At 39.4% G+C, this 20,068-nt stretch overlaps 1 long non-coding RNA gene across 1 annotated transcript in view; it reads right to left on the bottom strand.

Moving 5' to 3' along the window:
• The window catches only part of LOC121296131, a 42,259-nt gene that overhangs the window by 4,906 nt on the left and 17,285 nt on the right, over window positions 1–20,068 (bottom strand). Inside the window, exon 2 of the long non-coding RNA XR_005947020.1 lies at window positions 12,663–12,728. This is a non-coding gene — a long non-coding RNA (uncharacterized LOC121296131). The remainder of the gene's footprint in view (window positions 1–12,662; window positions 12,729–20,068) is intronic.

Genomic DNA, 20,068 nt, shown 5'->3' with positions numbered 1-20,068 from the left:
AGTACGAAATAAGATTAACAGTAATTCTAAGGGAAATTGCAGACATGTGTATGCCTATGTTTATTGCAGCTAAGGGATAAACTCTGATTATTCTTTAGTAACGTGCGACCCACAATACACATTAGGTTAAACTAGGTTCGCTCTCAAACATAACAAAAGGAATAGCCACGTCTCCTTTTGCACTGTCAGTCACGCCCCCATGGTTAGCGAGTGCAACTGTTTCTCCTCCAATCCGCTTCCCTTCTGGGGCGATGACTTGATGTACCGTAGATCCGCCTACTTTCCAGATGGTCGACTTCCACCTAACCCTTGGAATGAATTGTCTGACCATCCAGTCCAGGGAACTCTGTTCCCTTTACATCGTGCCCTCACAGATCAAGAGGTAGATTTATATCCATGATTCAATGTTTCTCTGTCACACAAACATGCCTTTTTTTACAATGTTATCTGTTCCCAGGTAATTTCTAAATCAGCAAATATTCGCCTCCCACTGAATACCTGCAGTTGCTTCCCCTAATAACTGACAAGAAAGAGATGTTATTTCTGAGGTAAAATGACCAATGCCTCGTTTCCACGAGCCATGCTTAGGTGCACCTCAGCTGGTCTGTCTGAGTCCAGGTCATTTCCATGCTTAGGTGCACCTTAGTGTGTCCCAAACCGGTTTGCGATGGTACAGTTTCGTTTCTCATACTTGATGAGTCTCAACTGGTTCAAGCAGAAGCGTCGTTACATAGCATGTGTATTTTTGGATTTCACTGCAGCAAAGGCGAGCATGAGCTAAGAAAAGACAATGTTTGCTTAACTTGGGATTCTTTCAACCTTAATGTTCACAAACTATCTGTTGTTTCTGAAAAGCCACATAATCCCAGTATGCTGTGTGTCACAGAATGCTGTTGGACCGCAGATGTAGCACAAATACTTCCAAGGTTAGCTGTACCTGAGAAAATGCAGTGGATTTGCAGGCAGCCATGAGATGCACCTAAGTATGGCTAGTGGAAACGGGGTACAAGTGCAGGCGTAACAGAAAACTAGAAACTAGGACATGCAAACTAAAGGAATTTTTAATACTGGTATGATAAATAATATACTTTTATTAGTATTATTAAAATATACCATGTATAATGTCTGCCACAGTAAAACAGTGTAGTCTAGTAGACCTTGACAACTTGTTTTGTCTAACGGACGCAGATTTATCTGAGATATTCTGTATAATGCTTTCATTAGCACCTTGTATATTGGTCTCTAGTGAAGTGTAGTGATGACTTTTCCACATGAGATATTAATTATGTTATTGATTATAAGTTTTACATTATGTGTATGTGTGTCTTTTATAGTTGTTTTTGATCACTATGTTTAAATTGTGTTTTTATAGTAGTTTGAATGTGTTTACTAATTCAGTTTTTTTAATATGCTTTTATATTAAGTTTCAATACATTTTTGTGTAAAGTTTCGAGTGCTTTCGTTTACTATTGGCAAAACCAGTTACGTGCCATTTTGCACAGCCTAACACAACTCAAAGTCACAGATGGTCGTCTGAGCTAAACACCAAAAGGCAGGAAATTAGCAGAGATAGTGTGAGATGGGGGAGGGGAACTCAAAGACAAGAATGCATCCTGCTAGGTACAACCCCCCCCCCCCCTCCCCCCCCCCTTTTACCACCATTGAGGGAGTGTGCAATGATAGAGTGGAAACCACTATCATTGGACAGAGTAAAACAAGTTGGAGTGAAGTTAACACTTGTTTACAAAGGTATAAATGCTAAACATTGTAAAGTTTCTTTTCATCTCTTTCGAATTCACTCCATGGATATCTTTTCTTTCTAATACAAACGTATGCATTGAGCTGTACTGAGGCCTCGTCCGACATCAGTTTAAATCTTGTGCTTATATGGTTGTATTGGAAGTATACCTTTCTTGTATATAAAGTGTTTTTGAATCAAAAACCATTTGTCAGCTTAATTCTTTCACTACAGAAGTGAATCTTCTAATCAAACTGGTACTGGTTAAAATGTTCTAAATATGCTGTTCATAGAGATGGTGATTAGATGTATTAGGTCATTCACATACAGTGCATGGTTGCATAAACCACATAAACATTTTACAATGTTTTTACACTTTCTTTCCTTTCCCGTAATACTAAACTGTACAGTTTCAATTTCCTTCTAAGGGAATGTGTTACACTCTTTGCAAACCAGGCCTTTAATTTAATATTTCTTTACAAAAATATTGAGAAATTCTGTAAAATCTTTTTGGGCCGCATAAACAAAGTTATAATTGGTCATAAAAGGGAACTGCCTTTTATATCGGTCAGTTACAATTTTTGAAACATTTAACTGAACAGCAGTCAAGTGTGTGACGCTTCTTGGATTTCCTAGTTGCAGAGCAATGGAAATAAGCAAGGCTTTGATTTCCATCAATATGCTTTTTAAAAGGCATCTATCCGACACCACAAACATGCACACAAACATGTTGGGAACAGCCATTCAGATGTGGGCAGAGAAAGTTCAGTGGCATCATTGAACAATATGTATTGCACATTGTTTTCTGAGTCACCACACACCATAGTAACAATTAGATTATCTTCAATGGGTACCAGCAGATACCATTATAGATTAACCACCACACTAACCCAAGCTTCTTATTTAATGCCAGTGTAAAGGCACTGATTGCCGATGCATTGGATTGAAAAGGATGTATTTGAAAAGCACACATTATTACGTGATAGAGATAATGCAGTTTTGCGTCCAACACAGAAGTCTGTAATTCAAAGGCATAGAGAGGCCACCTCTCAAATATACTGTAACTGATTAAAAAAATATACAAAATATTCGCTCTTACACTTGTCTTGTACGTTCTATATGTTAAAAAGTTATGCCTGACCTATGCACCATGTTACTGGATCCTCAGCTGATGCACTATACTACCACTATGTCACTGTAGATACAAATTTGTGAGTGCTATTAAATTCCAGTCAATGGAGATGTCCCCAACCCAGCTTTGTGTATCAGAAACAGAACAATTCAACATCTTTAACTAATGAAGAAGCAGATGTTCTGCTTGCCTCTCCATCCGGAACTGCATCACCCTGCCAATCGTGAACAAAATTAATAAACCAGTAGTGCTGCAAACTAACTTACTGCATGTCCTCTGGGTATAATAGTTTAGCATACAGTTGGGAAAGTCCATGCCTATTTGACAGTTTTGTACCTGCAGCTCTGGTCAAAAGGTTAGCATCACCTAGAAATTTTTAGGATTGAGACATAATTAAAAAAAAAAAAAAAAAAAAAAAAAAACCATTATGAACATAATTTAGATATTTTATTTAACATCATGTAATCAAAGAAACTACAAAATGATAAAGCAAAAGTCCACCAGAAGCCATGACAGAAGCACAGGATTTCCAGTTAAACTTAGAAATGTTGCATTTTTCCATTTTTGTCAGTTTTTTCATTAGTATATGGAAAAATACAAAGAGGTATGTAATTCAATATGTTAACATAACATTATTCAGCAGGTTTCATTCTAATTTATTAAGCAAAATCAGTTAACTCCATGGGTGATGCCAAACATTTGACCATAGCTCTATGTATAGTTATCCCCTTTAAGGATAAATGGGTTATTTTTTATTATTATGTTCCTATCATGAATTTACTATGTTATTGTTTTTATTATGTAAAAAAAAGTTGATATTTTATGATTTAAAAGGCAGCAGTATTTCACTCCACATTCTGTTTAGATCAATTTAATGGTGGGAAATATAAAAAAATCCACTGAATCAGGAATCCTTTAACTGGCATAATGTTTTAGTCATGACTGCATTCCATTCCTAAAAGGGTAATAATGAAAGCGTTAAAAACAATCTAGTGCCACATAGTTTGGCTGTTGATCTTTGTGTTTCCCAATCTATTTTCACCTTGAATCAAGTAAAGCCACATTTGCCTTGCACACCATCTTTGTTATAAAAGGTGCACTCCTTTGCCTCTTCTGGAAGAGCGGTAGAGCCAGCCTTGTCACTCCATTATCCTCTACCTCTTCCAGAAGAGTTCTTCTGCTCTACTGGCTTTTAGATTAAAGAGTAGAAGAAAAGGGTCATTTCACCCATTACAGACCTGTAACCCCTCTGCAGTAGAGCTCTGCAGCTAGAGGAGAAAGAATAAACCCAGCGGTACATTCACTTTCACTGTTACAGGTAATATGACCTCGCCTGCACCTTACAACTGCATTACATGGTTCTGCAGAGCAGAGCTGGGGTCCCATAATCTGTAACACAGGAAGTGAGTGACAAAGAGATGAAACCAGTTACTTGAGTGAGGGCTCAGTGATAAATCAACCATATATTTAGTTTATTTCCATGTGTATTTTATGATTTAAAAGACTGCAGTATTTCAATCCGCTGCCATTTAGATCAATGTAAAAGACAGCTACTGTATAATGTAAAAGATTTAGTAACTGTGTAGTGCTGAAGTATACTATTGCAGTTACTTTGTAAAACTACATCCATGCAATGTACAGCAGCGAATGAAAGTAAAACAGTGTATTTTTGCAGTGGTGCAACCATGTAATTACTAATTGAGTTGCACTAATTCTGCTAAATATGCAACATGTTCTCTGAATGCACTCTTTCTACAGCATTATGTGGGTACAACACCTGCTGGGAATTATGTTGATCAATTACACTGCAAGACGTTCTGGCAGTGCCTGGAGCAAAACGTGTGTCATTTAAAGCACATCGCTCAAAGTGTATTACAGTTGGTAAAAAAATGAGTTTTTCAAAACTACAAACTGTATACGAGTGGGTTTTGAAGTTTTCCCCTCAAAGAAACGGAAATGGCATAATCATGCTACAGCTTCAGTAGCTTAGCTTCAGTGTAACCTTTCCTCATGCAAAACTACTTCAGTACCAGCTGTTTCACACTATGGTTCAACACCATTAAGAAACAGGATATAGATACAACATTTAACACATTTGGTGTACGGCACAATTTATAACCTAGGAAATGTTTCTGCCTTTAAATTCCTTTGAATATATCATACAAAACTTCTGTAATGTTTGCGAGTCTTTTAAAGGTTTAACAACCCTTGAAGGATTCTAAGATATACTAGAAAGTCCACTTTGCCTTATCTTTAGGGCACTGCATTTTACACGACCTGCTTTCTTAGGCTGTACTTCATTTCTCCCACTGCAAGGTGGTCATGTAGTCTTCCACTTATTGATTAATAATCACCTGATTCCTTTAATCATCTCAATTAGTCATTCTATTAACGCGCATAGGCACGTTGATTAGGCGGCAGCAGCAGCTACACACATTTATTTAGTAAAGCATCCCTTTATTACTAATACGTCTTATACAATATTATTTCTTAGAATATGTAAATAAATCATTTAAATGTTTCAGCTTACTAGTAGGAACACATTTGTCAACAAAATGTATTAAAAAAAACAGCACTGATTCCCAGAACAAGTTATCTAAAATTCTGAAATCATAACATCAATGCTGCAACATATATATTACAAATATAACATCATCATAATAATAATAACAATAATCATAATAATGCAAAGTTGTTCGCAAGAAGCTCATTAAGTGTCTGTGGCAGGCTGGCGAGTGGATAGAGGCCCAGAGACAGACTGCAGTTCAAAAAAAATACTACTTTTATTACAAAAACACAAAATAAAAGGGCACAATGGCAAAAAAAAAAAAGATATTTAAACACAAATAAAGCAAAACTTACAAAAATACAGATTTCCAGGCTGGGCACTGCCTTCACTGGATTCAAAAGTTCACCAAACCAAAACCAACAACCACAAACACCAACCTGCTTCCTCAGCTCCCTCCTCCCAAATGAGAAGTAGTGGCCTCCTTTTATGTCAGGTGGCTGGGCGCTGATTGATCGTTAATTAAGTTAATCATTTAATCAACTAATCAACCCAGCCACCTGAACATAATAAACCCAGGCGGGTAGGGGAAATTAACTCCATCCCTGCCAATTTATAAACGGCAGAGCTTTGCTCTGCCACACACCTCCCCCCATGTACAACGTACACCGGCCGCAATCGACCAACTCCCCCCTTCCCCCCACCCCCCCAAGAGTCCAATTATGTCCTTAGGTGGGCTGTTTTGGTGGGTGGTGGTGGGCGGGGTTGATGTCAGAGCCCCCAAGCCTTCTTTGGTTGAGGGGGCCCCAGATCTCCAAGTTAGTACGGCGACGGCGGTCCGGCTCCCTCTGGTGGCGGAGGCGGCGACGGCGGCCCAGCTCCCTCTGGTGGCGGAGGTGGCGACGGAGGCAGCGGACCCTCGGGAGGCGACGGCGGCAGCGGACCTTCGGCAACCCTAGAAAACAAAAAGGAGACACCAACAGTCCCAAGCGATGTGGAGCAGCAGGCAACCCCAGGCAATCCAAATGAGTCATCCCTGAGCGGAGTGGGCGTGGCATCCCTGAGAGGTGCAAGGCAGGCATCCTTGGGCGGTGCAAGGCAAGCATCCTTGGGCGGTGCAAGGCAAGCATCCTTGGGCCATATCTCCTTCCTTCTGGGCTCTGAGATCGGCGGCTCCTCCCCTCTGGGCTCTGACAGCGGTGGCTCCTCCCTCTCTGGCTCTCGGGAGCAGCGGCTCCTCCCTCTCTGGCTCTCGGGACAGCGGCTCCTCCCTCTCTGGCTCTCGGGAGCGGCGGCTTCTCCCTCTCTGGCTCTCGGCTCCTCCCTCTCTGGCTCTCGGGACGGTGGCTCCACCCTCTTTGTTGGAGTGACCGGGGCATCTCCCATGTCTACCACCAGGTAATTAACCACCATGAGGGCAAACTCTGGGAAGCAGGCCGGGTGGTGTTGTTCCTCCCATTGTTCCTACCTCTCCCCATCTCGACGCCACAGCGTGTTGATAACTGTGGGGAGAACGTGGACGAGGTCTGCCTCAGGGTGCATCAACCAGTCCCAGATCTCCTGGGACGGTGGTGATGGAGGTAGTGGGGTGGCCCCTGATGCCCAGGGTGAACACTGCACCTCTTCCTGGGCCTGGTTGTAGGGGCATCCTGCCCAGTTGTGGCCGTCCTCCTCACACCGGCCACACCAGTTTGCCGGTGGCACGTCTGGGCAGGACCGCCAACGATGGTCCTCCTTCCTGCACCAGGAATACCAGGGGAAGAGGATGGCTGGGTCCTCCAGCGGTGGCTGCAGCAGCTTACATTTCTTCAGCTGCTGCTTTTCCTGCCTTTGCCACTGTCTGCTCTTCTTTCCCATAATCAAAAAAAATTGTCCCAAAAATTCCCAAAAATATATATATATATATATATATATATATATATATATATATATATATATATATATATATATATATATATATATACCTACACACTGCTCTGAGCCCCTAGGTGGCACTATCCCACTACTAACACCAAATGTAGCAGGCTGGCGAGTGGATAGAGGCCCAGAGACAGACTGCAGTTCAAAAAAAATACTACTTTTATTACAAAAACACAAAATAAAAGGGCACAATGGCAAAAAATAAAGATATTTTAACACAAATAAAGCAAAACTTACAAAAATACAGATTTCCAGGCTGGGCAATGCCTTCACTGGATTCAAAAATACGCCAACGCCAACGCCAACACCAACACCAACACCAACACCAACACCAACACCAACACCAACACCAACACCAACACCAACCTACTTCATCAGCTCCCTCCTCCCAAATGAGAAGTAGAGGCCTCCTTTTATGTCAGGTGGCTGGGTGCTGATTGATCGTTAATTAAGTTAATCATTTAATCAACTAATCAACCCCAGCCACCTGAACATAATAAACCCAGGCAGGTAGGGGGAAATTAACCCCATCCCTGCCAATTTCTAAACGGCAGAGCTTTGCTCTGCCACTGTACAGTTTCATGAAAGAAAATGTCTCATGCATTAAATGTTGCTGTTAAACTTCAGCATCGTCAGTTGGTTAACTGTGCCTTCTTTCATAGATTGACATTGATCTGTAAAAACATGGTTATAAGAAGAAAAACTTCTTTCAGCGTCTACAGAAATGGTAACAATTGACAAATATATTTTTGCCTTTCGTGTAATTCTAATGCTGTTTTCTTTTGCATGTGGTAGGTATTTGTCCATTTCTGATTTACAGTCAGCATCAAATCCTGGAACAGAATATAATGGGAGGGCTTCGAGATCCAAACTGCACACTTGTTGTGGGTCGAATATCCTCACTGCCATTAGAAAGTTAGGAGCTGGTTGAAAAAAACGTGGTTTCTTTTTGCATTGATCCGGGTTGTAGGAATTAGTCACTGAATCAGATCCACCAGTCCCTTGGCATGTGTCGCAATTAGGGAGATTTTAAACTTTGTGCATCTTTAAGCAATTTCTGGAGGTCCTTGAACACTACAGTGCTTGGTGAAATGTGCATTTCCTTTTCCACGAAGCCTGCGTGAAAAGGGATGTATTTGGAATGATATTCAGCAGCAGAATACCAAGTGCCCCATCATGTTATGCATGGCTCAGGTGGCAACTTTATGGGTAAAGTACAGCCTTATTGTTGGATTGTTGGATTTTCTGCTTTTGGAAAATTATTTGCCCAGATATTGCTGGCAAGGGCTACCATGTGGGCATTACAAGTCAAATGTACTGAATTTGGCAGTAAACCTCAAACAATGCATGCCATCATGTAAATAGCATTATCAAAAACAAATCCAATAACATTATTAAAATTAATAATCATTAATTGATTATTGACATTATCAATAATCTTTGCCATTATTCACCACTTGCATCTCTCCAGAATGAAAAGTTCAAGTGAAAATACATATTTATATTCATACTGAAAAAGATTTGTTCATTTCAAAACAGCTTTGTATCCAGTATCCAGTATTTACATAAAACAAAAATTAAAAAACAATTGGTATTATGCAGGAAGCGGGAGTGATCAGTTGATCAAAACAGAGGAGGTTTTCAACTTGAATTCCCTTACATATGACGTGTTCTTAAGTTATCAGCCATCAAAGTCGTGCTGGATAGCCACTGTTAACTTTGAAAAAAGTTTGTTAGGCAGGGACAAATCTTATTCACTGCTCCTGTAATGCACTACAAATTTTTTAGATCCACAAAACTTTATTGACAGTATAGGGATTGTAATAAAGAAGTGAAAAGGTAAGCAAGAGGCACCCACCACTAAATTTGATTTATTCAATTTTTTCAACAACAGCCAACCGTTTACAGCCCTTCTCGTCCACAAACATAAATCAGCGTTTATTGGATTAGGTTGTTTCCGAAAAGTAAAAGGAATGCAATTTACACCTTATAAAAAAGCCGGGGCTTTGTGATGTCATTGCCAGTTAAGTTCATTAGCAGGTCAGCGCCACCATTATTTCTCACACATCAACAGTGTCACACCAAGTGCCTGTGCCTTATAATTAAGCTTTATCTAACCTAGGGGGGAAAAGCCACCAGGAGCCCTGTAATTCTTTCAAGGACCAATTAATCGCCCATTTGTGACAGGCCCTTAGTCACTAGTTTAACAACAGGGAAACAAGTCTGGGTGACGTGTCTGAAGAAATATTAAAAGCTGTTTCCAGTGGGGCTTTGTGGCTCAGCTCACAATGTGGTAGCATGTGTTCAAATCTTCATTAGGTCACATGTGAAATGAGTTTGATGGTCTGGACCTTGTCCACAGTGGTAATTAGTCCTTTATCTAACATCCAATTCGGCAGTGCTTTAGTGAAGACAGAATGGGGGGAGGTTCAGGTAAGGATTGAGGAGCGCTCGGCTGCAGAGTTGTAAAGGGAAGCTCTCTTGGTGCCTGTGCCATTGTCCCTCACTTATCATGAGAACTAAACTCAAGAAAGTAACATAATGTAACTGAAGGATCTGTTTTTCAATGTTTATTTATTCCCCTTTGCTGTGGTTATTTTTAGACATTGTAGATGGCCAAAAATCTGTGTTTCTAGGAGATTTGTTTTTTTATACCATTGGAACAATGTGAACCAATTAGTTATTTCTAGTATTGAACTAAAGTAGCTCTTCTGAAGTTTCCTGGGATCCTGGAACTTTTCAAATCAAACAGCACAGATAGATATCATTGCAACTAAAATTCGGATTGAAACCTAAAATAAAAATCCCTAAATGTAACACAATAATGTTCAGTTTTATAGAGCAATACAATATAACTCTCACATCCTTCTGCACTGCAGGTCATTTCAGCTGCAGGCCCAGAAGCATCTTTGAAGCTTACGTACCACTCTGTCACTTTATGAACTAAAGTAGTTTTGCTTTACCATACTTCAGTGTGCTTCACCATGCCGACCTAAGGTTATCCTGTTTTTTTTTCTTCCCTTTGCAATGTTTTTATTAAAAATGTGAAAAGTGTTACTAGTTTTTAAAAGAATAAGCATACATGACACTCTAATCCTTTCATTTCTTTCTAGGCCAGTGAACAGTAGTTAAAGTCAATTTTCTTGTCGGCTTCTATTGGCACTCTTTAATATTCCTAGGATTTGTGATTGTAACATTTTCCACTCAGTTGCATAAAATGTTCCTTACAGTAATCTACCATGGAGGGAAAAATATGCAATTACCAGCCCATATGCCAGGGTATGAGTGAATTAGCTAGTATTGTTATTACTAGTGCACATACACAATGACAGAGGAAACATTACATGAAGTGGTAGCTAAACACCATACACAGAGCATATTAACCACTTAGGTAGTGGAAACATATGCAGGGTCAAAAGTAATAATTGGGCACTTCCCATGTTTTGTTTTGTGACTAGTAAGGTAATTGAAGATAGTCACAAAACATGCTGCTGTTTATGGCTTGTCTTATGGGATTTGTTAAAATGTATGGTTTGATGGACAAGATTTCAGGGTTAAGGTTAATGTTAGGAACAATGTAAAGGTTAAAGTTATGGTTAAGGTGCTATTTGACCGGCTTCCTGTCTTACATTATATTTCCAGCAGCCGGACACATACTATAGCCACAGCCTAATTTAAAACACACAGCACTGTTTTTAGAAACACAGATAATCACGTATCTAAGATAACCAAATCTTGTTTTGCGTAAAGTAGTCCAACATTAATGCCAATGGGATCTGTGAAGCCAGCTTATATAGTATATACATCTACAGCAAAGCTGTAATACATAGAGTAACAGATTATAAATACTGGGAAAATGCTAAGTTTGAGCTCAGAAAACAAAATTAATTAAAAGAAAACATTGGGTTATTATCATAACCCTGGTTCCCTGAAATAGGAATATTAACAATTACAAAATGGGTGTTCCCCTTTAATACACTCAAACCTGAAAACTTTATACCAAAGACACTCGTCAGAGGAGGGTGACGTAGTGCTGCTCCGCCCCCGCGAGCATAAACTCACTACTCACTCTGACAGTATTGCCATTTTCCTTCGAGAACTGTGACCAAGGACGCTGCGACCTCGAATATTATATTATATATACTTTTAAAATAAACTTAGTGTAATTGAGAGAGACTTCTAATCAAAATGTTTATCACAGAATTTTCTTTTGGCCATAGTATATGTTCTGCCATTGAGTGTTTTACAGTTATGGATATTTTACCAGAGGTATCGACAGATCACTAATAGGGTTAATAATGAAACAAATTTATCAGTAAAGGGATTGTAAAAAAGCATCTTATCTGTACTTGTATCTCCTTTGCTTCAGCAGGGATTACAGGTCTTTTGGATTGTTATTAGCATGTACGTCTCCGTGGAGATTTAATGGGGAGGGTTTTAGGTCTGGACGACTCGACAAGTAGAGCATGAAAGAAACAGGACTTGCCAGATAAAGCGCTGTGTAAAAGATGCACAGAAGTGAGCTGACGGAACGAGGGGTGTTGAGGATTTAGTATTCCTGGCCAAATAAGTGATACTAAAATGAGGTTTAATAATCATACAATTGTCTTCTTCAGGTCATAACAAAGCTGAGTGAAAGATATCATGAATAGCTGGTCAAGTGACACCTTAAGTAATTTACTCTAAAATAACTTACACTTTTCAGTTTGTAGAACCCTATAACTAACATGACCATGCAACACCACACAACTAAGCATCTCTGTGTTTAAAAAACCTTCTTCAACTGGTTAGCAGCCCTGAAAACAGTATATGCCTCAATGACCCAGTGGTCACCTTAAACTGTGGATAGTGAGAAACAGGCAGTGATACTGACAACAAATACTACCAAGGAAAGCCAGTATCCAGCATTACTGCATAATGGAATGACCTTTTAACATAGTATAACAATGCATAATACATTTTAGCGTGTATACTGAATATGAGAAACACCACTTGTCTGTGTAATCTTACCAGGGGTGGTTTTTTGTGCAGGATTGTGCAATCCACTGACTAGACAGACATTTTTTTAATCCCACAGCAAATTTGGTCAACTACACAAAAATAAAAAATGTAAATGCTGATCTTTATTGGCATAATAATAAATCTGACATAATATTTTAGGCCTTGCTTTAGGAGGGGGATCGAGAAAAGGTTTAGGGGGTTTGTGACCTGTATGAAAATCCTAACAAGACTCGACCGAATGTTCAAAAAAACAAAAAACAAAAAGAAAATCGGCTCATAAAATAAGTCCTTCTTGTTTGCTACAAAGGCCTTTCATTTTGTTATCTCTGAGCTTTGTTTCATCAACATGAATCACTTGGACATACCTGTCAGCTAGCTCATGTTGTTCTTCATCAGTGTCCGCCCTCCACCTCGCTCCGATTTCCTTATCTCTAAATGAAACACAATATTTATGAGGTTTAATAAACAGCAACCATGTTAAAATAACACAGCCCTCAAATGAATATTTTGATAGAACTGAATGGACACTTTTACAGTATGCTGTATTATTGAACTATACTGCTTTGCAAGTACATTTTTAATACAATTGAATCCATCTGGTCAGAGTGGAATTCAACCGCATGTGCCCTCTTTTAAAAAAATGTGACTTTTAATCTGTTTAACCTATAACACTAATAAATGCAAAAGCACAATCTGTGACTAACCTGCAGTAGCACCTCAGGAAGCATAACCCGAGGTCCATTAGGATAAATCCTTGCCCAAAACAAATCACCTGGGAAGCTGACTAAAGCTGGATGAGCTAAAGTTGTGTAATCAAGCACAGAACTATTCTTACTTTAACTGTGTACCGGGAGCCAATTTTGTACTGTTATTAAGTGGTGGTCTGGGAATTTATTACAATTTATGGCCTCCGAGAGTCTGGCAATTGTAGCTTTAAAAAAGGGTGGAGTCTAAATTATAATGATCAGCCTTTTCTTTTTAAAACTGTAACATGTAAATAATTATTTAAATGTGGAACAAAGACACTCCTTTGAGGTTTAAATTAGTACTTTTTGCTTTCAGTTCACTATCAATTGCCAATTTTCAGTCTTTTTACTTGACTAATTACACTGTTATGTTGATGCTACTTTTTTAACCAACTCTGTAAATACTGTAGTCTCCTGTTTCAAAGCCAACATACGCACAATCACTAACGACAATTTCTGTAAATAAAAGTCTTTACAAAAGTTAACAATTCTGTTGACATGTCAAAGCCATGTCACAACTGCAGAGTTGTACTGCTTTGTAAAAACTTGCATTCATGCTTGGTTCTTCCCTAAAGAAATCTCTACAAATTTTAAAAAACCACATCGCCAGACCACAGTCATTTTAACAGTGGGTCCCAACTGGAAAAAGTTGGAGAACCCAGAGAAAAGGAGTCTCCAACCCTGGTCCTGGAAAGCCCAAATCCTGTAGGTTTTATAAGTGTCTTTACATCATCAATGGCTAATGATCTGGAACACCTGTTAATCTGGAAAAATTAAGACAATAATTGGTTCAATTAAGTAACTGAGAGCTCAGCTGAACTAGAAGACCCTGTAGCTCTCCCGGACCTGGGTTGGAGACCCCTGCCCTAGAATCTACTGGATGTTATTTTCATATGCTCATTCCAGTCGATTAAAGAAACAGCTGCTTGCATTTGTGCTGATTGCTGCTCTCCACAGAGGCTAGGAAATGCTGTCAACAGCGACCAGAGCAGAAAGCAGCTGTTTCTTTAACTGTTTCAATTGGAATGATAAACTAGGTCAATCTGCACCACTGCCCTGCACTTGTGTATCAGAACCTGCTTGCTGTGGACAGCTCAATCCAAATAATTGTTTTGTGCAGCTGTACGCAGAGCGCACTGCAGTAACACAGCAATGCAGACCTGTCTTATTTTTTAAACAAAACATTTCCTGTCTGATAGCTGTATGGAGTTTAAATGTTAGTGTTCACCTGTACCATTCTGAAAAGCCATGATTGTGGGAGGCAGGTACTGTTTGGTGTTCTGTCTGTATTCCTTGCAAAATTGACTTTATACAGGTAGATATATATTCTTGCCTCAAAGTTTAATAGGTTACCTGTACAGCTCATCAATTTGAAGGCCTTGCTGTACATATGGAGTTCAGTTTGAGATTAGCTGCATCTTCTAAACTGTAGTTGTATGTTCTAAAACCTCAATGCAAGCTGACTATGAAGCAGTCTTACCAAGATCATACAGCTAATCAATCATTATCAGGTAAGGTGTATTCATTTGAAAAAAAAAGCCTTAACCTAACAAGAGTTAAGACTGTATTTATTTTTTAGAGAAAGTGTTTCCATTACAGAAGTTTCCTGTTCACAGTGCTTACATAATGCTGCTCATTAATTGTGTTTATCAAAGTATTTGTTCACAGATACACCAGTACTCTTTTCTAAAAAACTTTTACTATACATAATTTTAGTAAACTGCTAAGACAAAATTTGATTTGCAATGTTTTGTTTTTCCATTCCTTGGATATCTATGGTCAATTTTATACCGTACTTTTACATTTAGAACAGGGAGCTTGGCATGTCATTTACAGACTTACATTACAATGCTGTCAAATGCAAGCTAAAATACACATAAGTCATCTATTTTATTTTGTGAAATGTTCATTTTTTTTCTGTTAGAAAGGAAAGAAAAAATATGAATATTTGTTTTATGGATATATGGATTAATCTGTACTTAGAATAAACCCCTCAAAAATATCCCCTAATTGGAATGGTTAAAGACCCAAAGGTGGGATAGAAGTAGCTCAGCCAATGCATTCAGCTGTCATTGACTGCCCAGCAGAGCCTACTGCGCTGTCTTTGGCCTTGGTAGCTGAGGCTCTGCTTTGGCTCTCCACAGGGAGAACCATCACCGCAGCATGGGAGACAACACCCAGAACCACTCCAGTCAAAGAGCCCGTGCCTGGACACATTACTCACCACCAGAGAGCTGAGGGGAAAGACTAGGGATCAGAATTAATTTCAAGACCAACAACAAAGTAAAAACAATCTCTGAATATAAGAAACAGTTACCATTCCCATCCTGGAAACCAATGTTTTGAGGAACACAAGAGTGAAACATTGCATTGTGTACCCAGTCGATTCACCCGCAGAGCATTACAAAGACACACAGTCATTCACAGATGGCCCTATCTCATTTATCACAAACCCCTTGGAAATGTCAACTAATGTTTCAGTACTTCAGTTGTGTTTTATCAAGGCAAGAACAACGCTAAGCTTTATACTATATTAACGGCGTGATGAAATGTCACAGCCCATTACACATACAGGGCAAGCATATTCGAATGAGTCAGTTTTGTATAAATCAATGCAGGACGCTGTCCAGCTCAGTGCCAATCACCAGTGAAGTAAGGCAGCGAAAATGTCATTAAGTCAACGTGCATCCCAAGTGGCAAAGCCCATTTCTTTTCAGAAGGAAAGGAATTTGCATCAGACTCTGGAAAAGACATTTCCTCAACCTGAAGTACATTCATATTGTCAGTCCCCACCCGCTGACAATGCAGCGGAAAACAAAATGGCGTCCCACGGGTCTGGCTTAACCATCTTTTTCCTGTTGTGCTTCCTAGTAGCCTTAAGGGTAGCCCCCTTTGCTATGTGGAAAAACACTGCTTGCCTTCATGGGCCACAATACTCTATAGGAACAACTCCTGTATGCTCGTCTTTAAAGCACATTCAACAGGGTTAAATGAGTTGTGAGTCAAGTGACGTGCAACAAAAAATAGCACTGCTAATTTTAACAAACAGCTGTCATTACTGGTGGACAACTGAAAAATTGTGTAATTTTGTGGCTTCTGTAACAAGGGTCCAAGATCAGAAATAACCTGATGCTCCCCATGGCCATTGGCGCCTTTGTGTTCCAAAATGGTAAGTATATCAGGAGATTTGCTTTTCTGCTGTAGAAACCAAATGCATGGCCTTGACAGTTGAGATTTTGTATCCCTCACTGGGAATAATCTTGTTGAACCCTCTGCCAACCTCATTGGAAGAATGTATCCATTTCAGCATATTGCTGGCCAAAGAAGAGGTAGCAGACATTGACAAGACCACTGGATTTAAAAGAAGAAAAAATAAATAGGATTCCAACTTCATTCTTTAAAGAGATATTCAGCCAACTGGTATAAAATGGAAACCTGTTAAACCTGTTAACAACAAAGCAAGATACACTGCATGTTTATTAGTAGCTCAGTGTGGCAAAACATAAGCCCTGCACATGGGGAAGTATGTAGTTTATTGTATGTTTTTGTGTTGTTAATATATTGATTTAATTGTTTAGCTGATGTGGCGCTCCGCCAGGGACAATTACCCGTCTGCGTGGAGCAGCAGCTGAAAGCAATCGTCTCTTCCAGCAGACGAGTGGGTGTGTCTCAGCGGAGCATCAGTATAAAAGCATGGCGATCGCTGTGATCGGGGCTGCTGCAAGGCCTGCCGTTTTCACGGCACCTTGGATTTATAGTTTGTGGTGTTGTGTTTTATTTTGCACTTTTTGTACAGCTTGATGTACTAGTCCTCTGTGCATTACCATCGCTGGTCACATGACCACCTTTATTTTACTTTCATTTGTTTTTTGTTTGTTAATAAATCCTGCGCGCCTGTGCCAGCGTTTCAACACCACGTCTGTCTCTCTGTATGCTTGAACAGCGGCTACCCACACGCGTGACACGAGCAAGACCCTGTCACATCAAGCTACATAGTTTATTACAGGCTCATACTCAACACTCAGTAACACATGAACAAGTATTAGCGAGATGTTGGGTACATTCCAGGTCAGCCAAGCTGGCTCCTCAAGTCCTGACGTTATTTGAGTCCAAATGATTAAAAAAACATATATTTGAAAATGTTCAATGACAGTTTCCTTTGAAATACATGAAGTCCTTTAATCAATAGACTGTCTCCCATATTACCCAAGAGGGCACATACAAGAAATAAAACGGTTCTTTTACAGTGCAACAACATTTTGGGAAGTCGCTTACACCATTAAATCATTTCTGCAGATCAAACAACTGAATGAAGTAAATCAATAATGAGACATTTGGGATATTAAATTCTTATGTGCATTTGATACATGGTCCTGAACTATAGTGAAATGTATACAAGCTAATATGAATACCTCTTAAGAGTATAGCAAAATTTGTTTCTTCAAATCGCTTTTACACAAGGTAGAAAAGCAGCATCTCTTTATCACAACATCATCAAATGGAGAGGTCATCACTGCCAGGTGCTTTCTACATAGATTACAGTGCTGCACCAGTTTGTGGTAGGTTTTGCATCAGTTCCATTGTATGTGACTGGAGCTTTACCTGATCTGAACTATACAATAGCTTAATTATTCTATTTCTGGCATTTTAGTGCCTGAACGTTTTCAAAATTGCGTATTTATGGTGGTGTGGCAGAGCAAAGCTCTGCCCTTTAGAAATTGGCAGTTATGGGATTCCCCTACCTGCCTGGGTTTATTGTGTTCAGGTGGCTGGGGTTGATTAGTTGATTAGCATAATTAATGATCAATCAGGACCCACCTACCTGACATAAAAGGAGGCTTCAGCTTCCCATTGAAGAGGAGGGAGCTGAGGAAGCGTGTTGGTGTTGGTGTTGGTGTTGGTGTTGGTGTTGGTGTTGGTGTTGGTGTTGCATCACCCAGCCTGTAAACCTTTATTTTTGTAAGTTTTCTTTTGTATTTTGTTATGTGTGTTTAAATAACTTTGTTTTGGCCCTTGTGCCCTTTTATTTTGTGTTTATTTATAATAAAAGTATTATTTTTTTGAACTGCAGTCTGTCTCTGGGCCTCTATCCACTCGCTAGCCTGTCACAGGTGGACGTAAGACTAGCTAGTGTCACAATCAATGAGCCGTTTGGGACTCCAGAATCTTGTGCTTGTACAGTGATTGGCATCATTTGCTGTACATTCTGCTACTGGGTTTGATTAAGGGGTGTGAATAAAAGGCATGACCAAGTCTTGACACAAGACAGCATGGAGGCTACAGATCAAAGAGAAGCAAAACCTTTTTAACATGGGAAAGGTACAGAAAGAACAAGCTCTATAACTGACTAATAACTCATTCTACTAATTCTATAACTAATTCTACAATTATACATTAGCTTATTTTCACTTATTATAACTCGCTCAACAGTCTCGCTGTCCAAAATATTTATGAAAAGTAATATTATTTGTTTTCCATAAAAATATTTGTTTTGCTCTCTTGCTGTAACCAGACCTTTATTGACTTTTAAGGTAAGTATGGCAAAGACCATTTGTTCAAATACACATAAAAACAGTTTTGTTTGTTTATTTCTAATTTTTTAACTGCATCAACATCTCTACCTGAACGTTGGTTTACGCTGTTTCTTATTTTAAAAATAGGCAACAGGACCGGGATACAAAATAAATCAATAGAAACTGCCGCTAGGTAGTCAATTCCTCCTGACTTTGAAACTCTAAATGACACATCAATCACAAGTAGATTTGAATATTGAAAAGGGTAACCTGAGACCAAGTCCAGTTAAATTGATGTATTCCCAATTCTGGACTGCCTGATTGAAATTTATATCTGTGAACCAGCCACAGCATTTTCATGCCAAGAGAAAAAGCAAAAAACCAAAGATAGTAAAGGCAGCGCCCACATAAACAAATCACAGCAAAGCAGCAGAGACCTACTGTAAACCAGGAGTGGATGTAAATCACTGATAAAGCTGTTATTTACGGGCTTAACTATATTGGTTTCAAAAGACATTGTGAGTGCATTGATTTGTGACTGTATCATTTTACAAAGTCACAGCAGGATAATAAAAAACACATTTGACTGCAGTACAATTTTACACAGTTTACACCTTCAGTCACAAAGCCAATTCTTTTTTTTTTTTTTTTTTTTTTTTTATAGAAATTTAGTAGTCACCAATTGATTTTTAACCCATTTTTCTCTCAACCTGAAATTGAAAAAGCCATTTGTATTATCCTAGGCTCAGCTCACCACTACCACCCCCACACTGACTCGGGAGAGGCGAAGACGAACACAAGCTGTCCTCCGAAACGTGTGCCGTCGGACAACCACTTTTTTTTTTACTCTGCAGACCCGCCATGCAGCCACCTCAGAACTACAGTGTTGGAGGACAACTCAGCTCTGGGCAGCTTACAGGCAAGCCCGCAGGCGACTGGTCAGACTACAGGGGTCGCTGATGTGGGGTGAGCCAAGGATACCCTGGCCGACCTAAGCCCTCCCCACCCAAGCGATGCTCAGGCAATTGTGCGCCACCCCTTGGGAGCTCTCGCTGTCTGCAAATTTAACAATTTAACAACAGAATCTAAGTCATTAATGTAGATAGCAGAGAACCTAATACTGAGCCATGTGGTACTCCACCTATAATCAGTACTTTCTGTTTTTTACATGTTAACCACTCCCTAATAAATGTGCATGCATTTCTTTGAATCCCTACTGTGTATAGTTTGAGAATTAATCTTTTATGTGGGACTTTGTCAAAAGTCTTTCTGGAAATCTAAATAAACCATGTCATATGCTTTGCAGTTATCCATTGTGATTGTGGCATCCTCAAAAAAATCAGTAGGGTAGTTAGACACGATCTCCCTTTTCTAAAACCATGCTGATTGTCTCCCAGGATACTGTTACCACATAGGTAATTTTTCATTTTGGATCTTATTATAGTTTCCATAAGTTTGCATATAATAGAAGTCAGGCTTATTGGTCTGTAGTTACCTGGTTTGGTTTTCTCT

This window comes from Polyodon spathula, chromosome 21 (genome assembly GCF_017654505.1).
Source record: "Polyodon spathula isolate WHYD16114869_AA chromosome 21, ASM1765450v1, whole genome shotgun sequence".
NCBI classification, from domain to species: Eukaryota; Metazoa; Chordata; class Actinopteri; order Acipenseriformes; family Polyodontidae; genus Polyodon; species Polyodon spathula.
The sequence above is the reverse complement of the archived record's forward strand: the minus strand, read 5'-3'. Positions and strand labels throughout refer to the sequence as shown.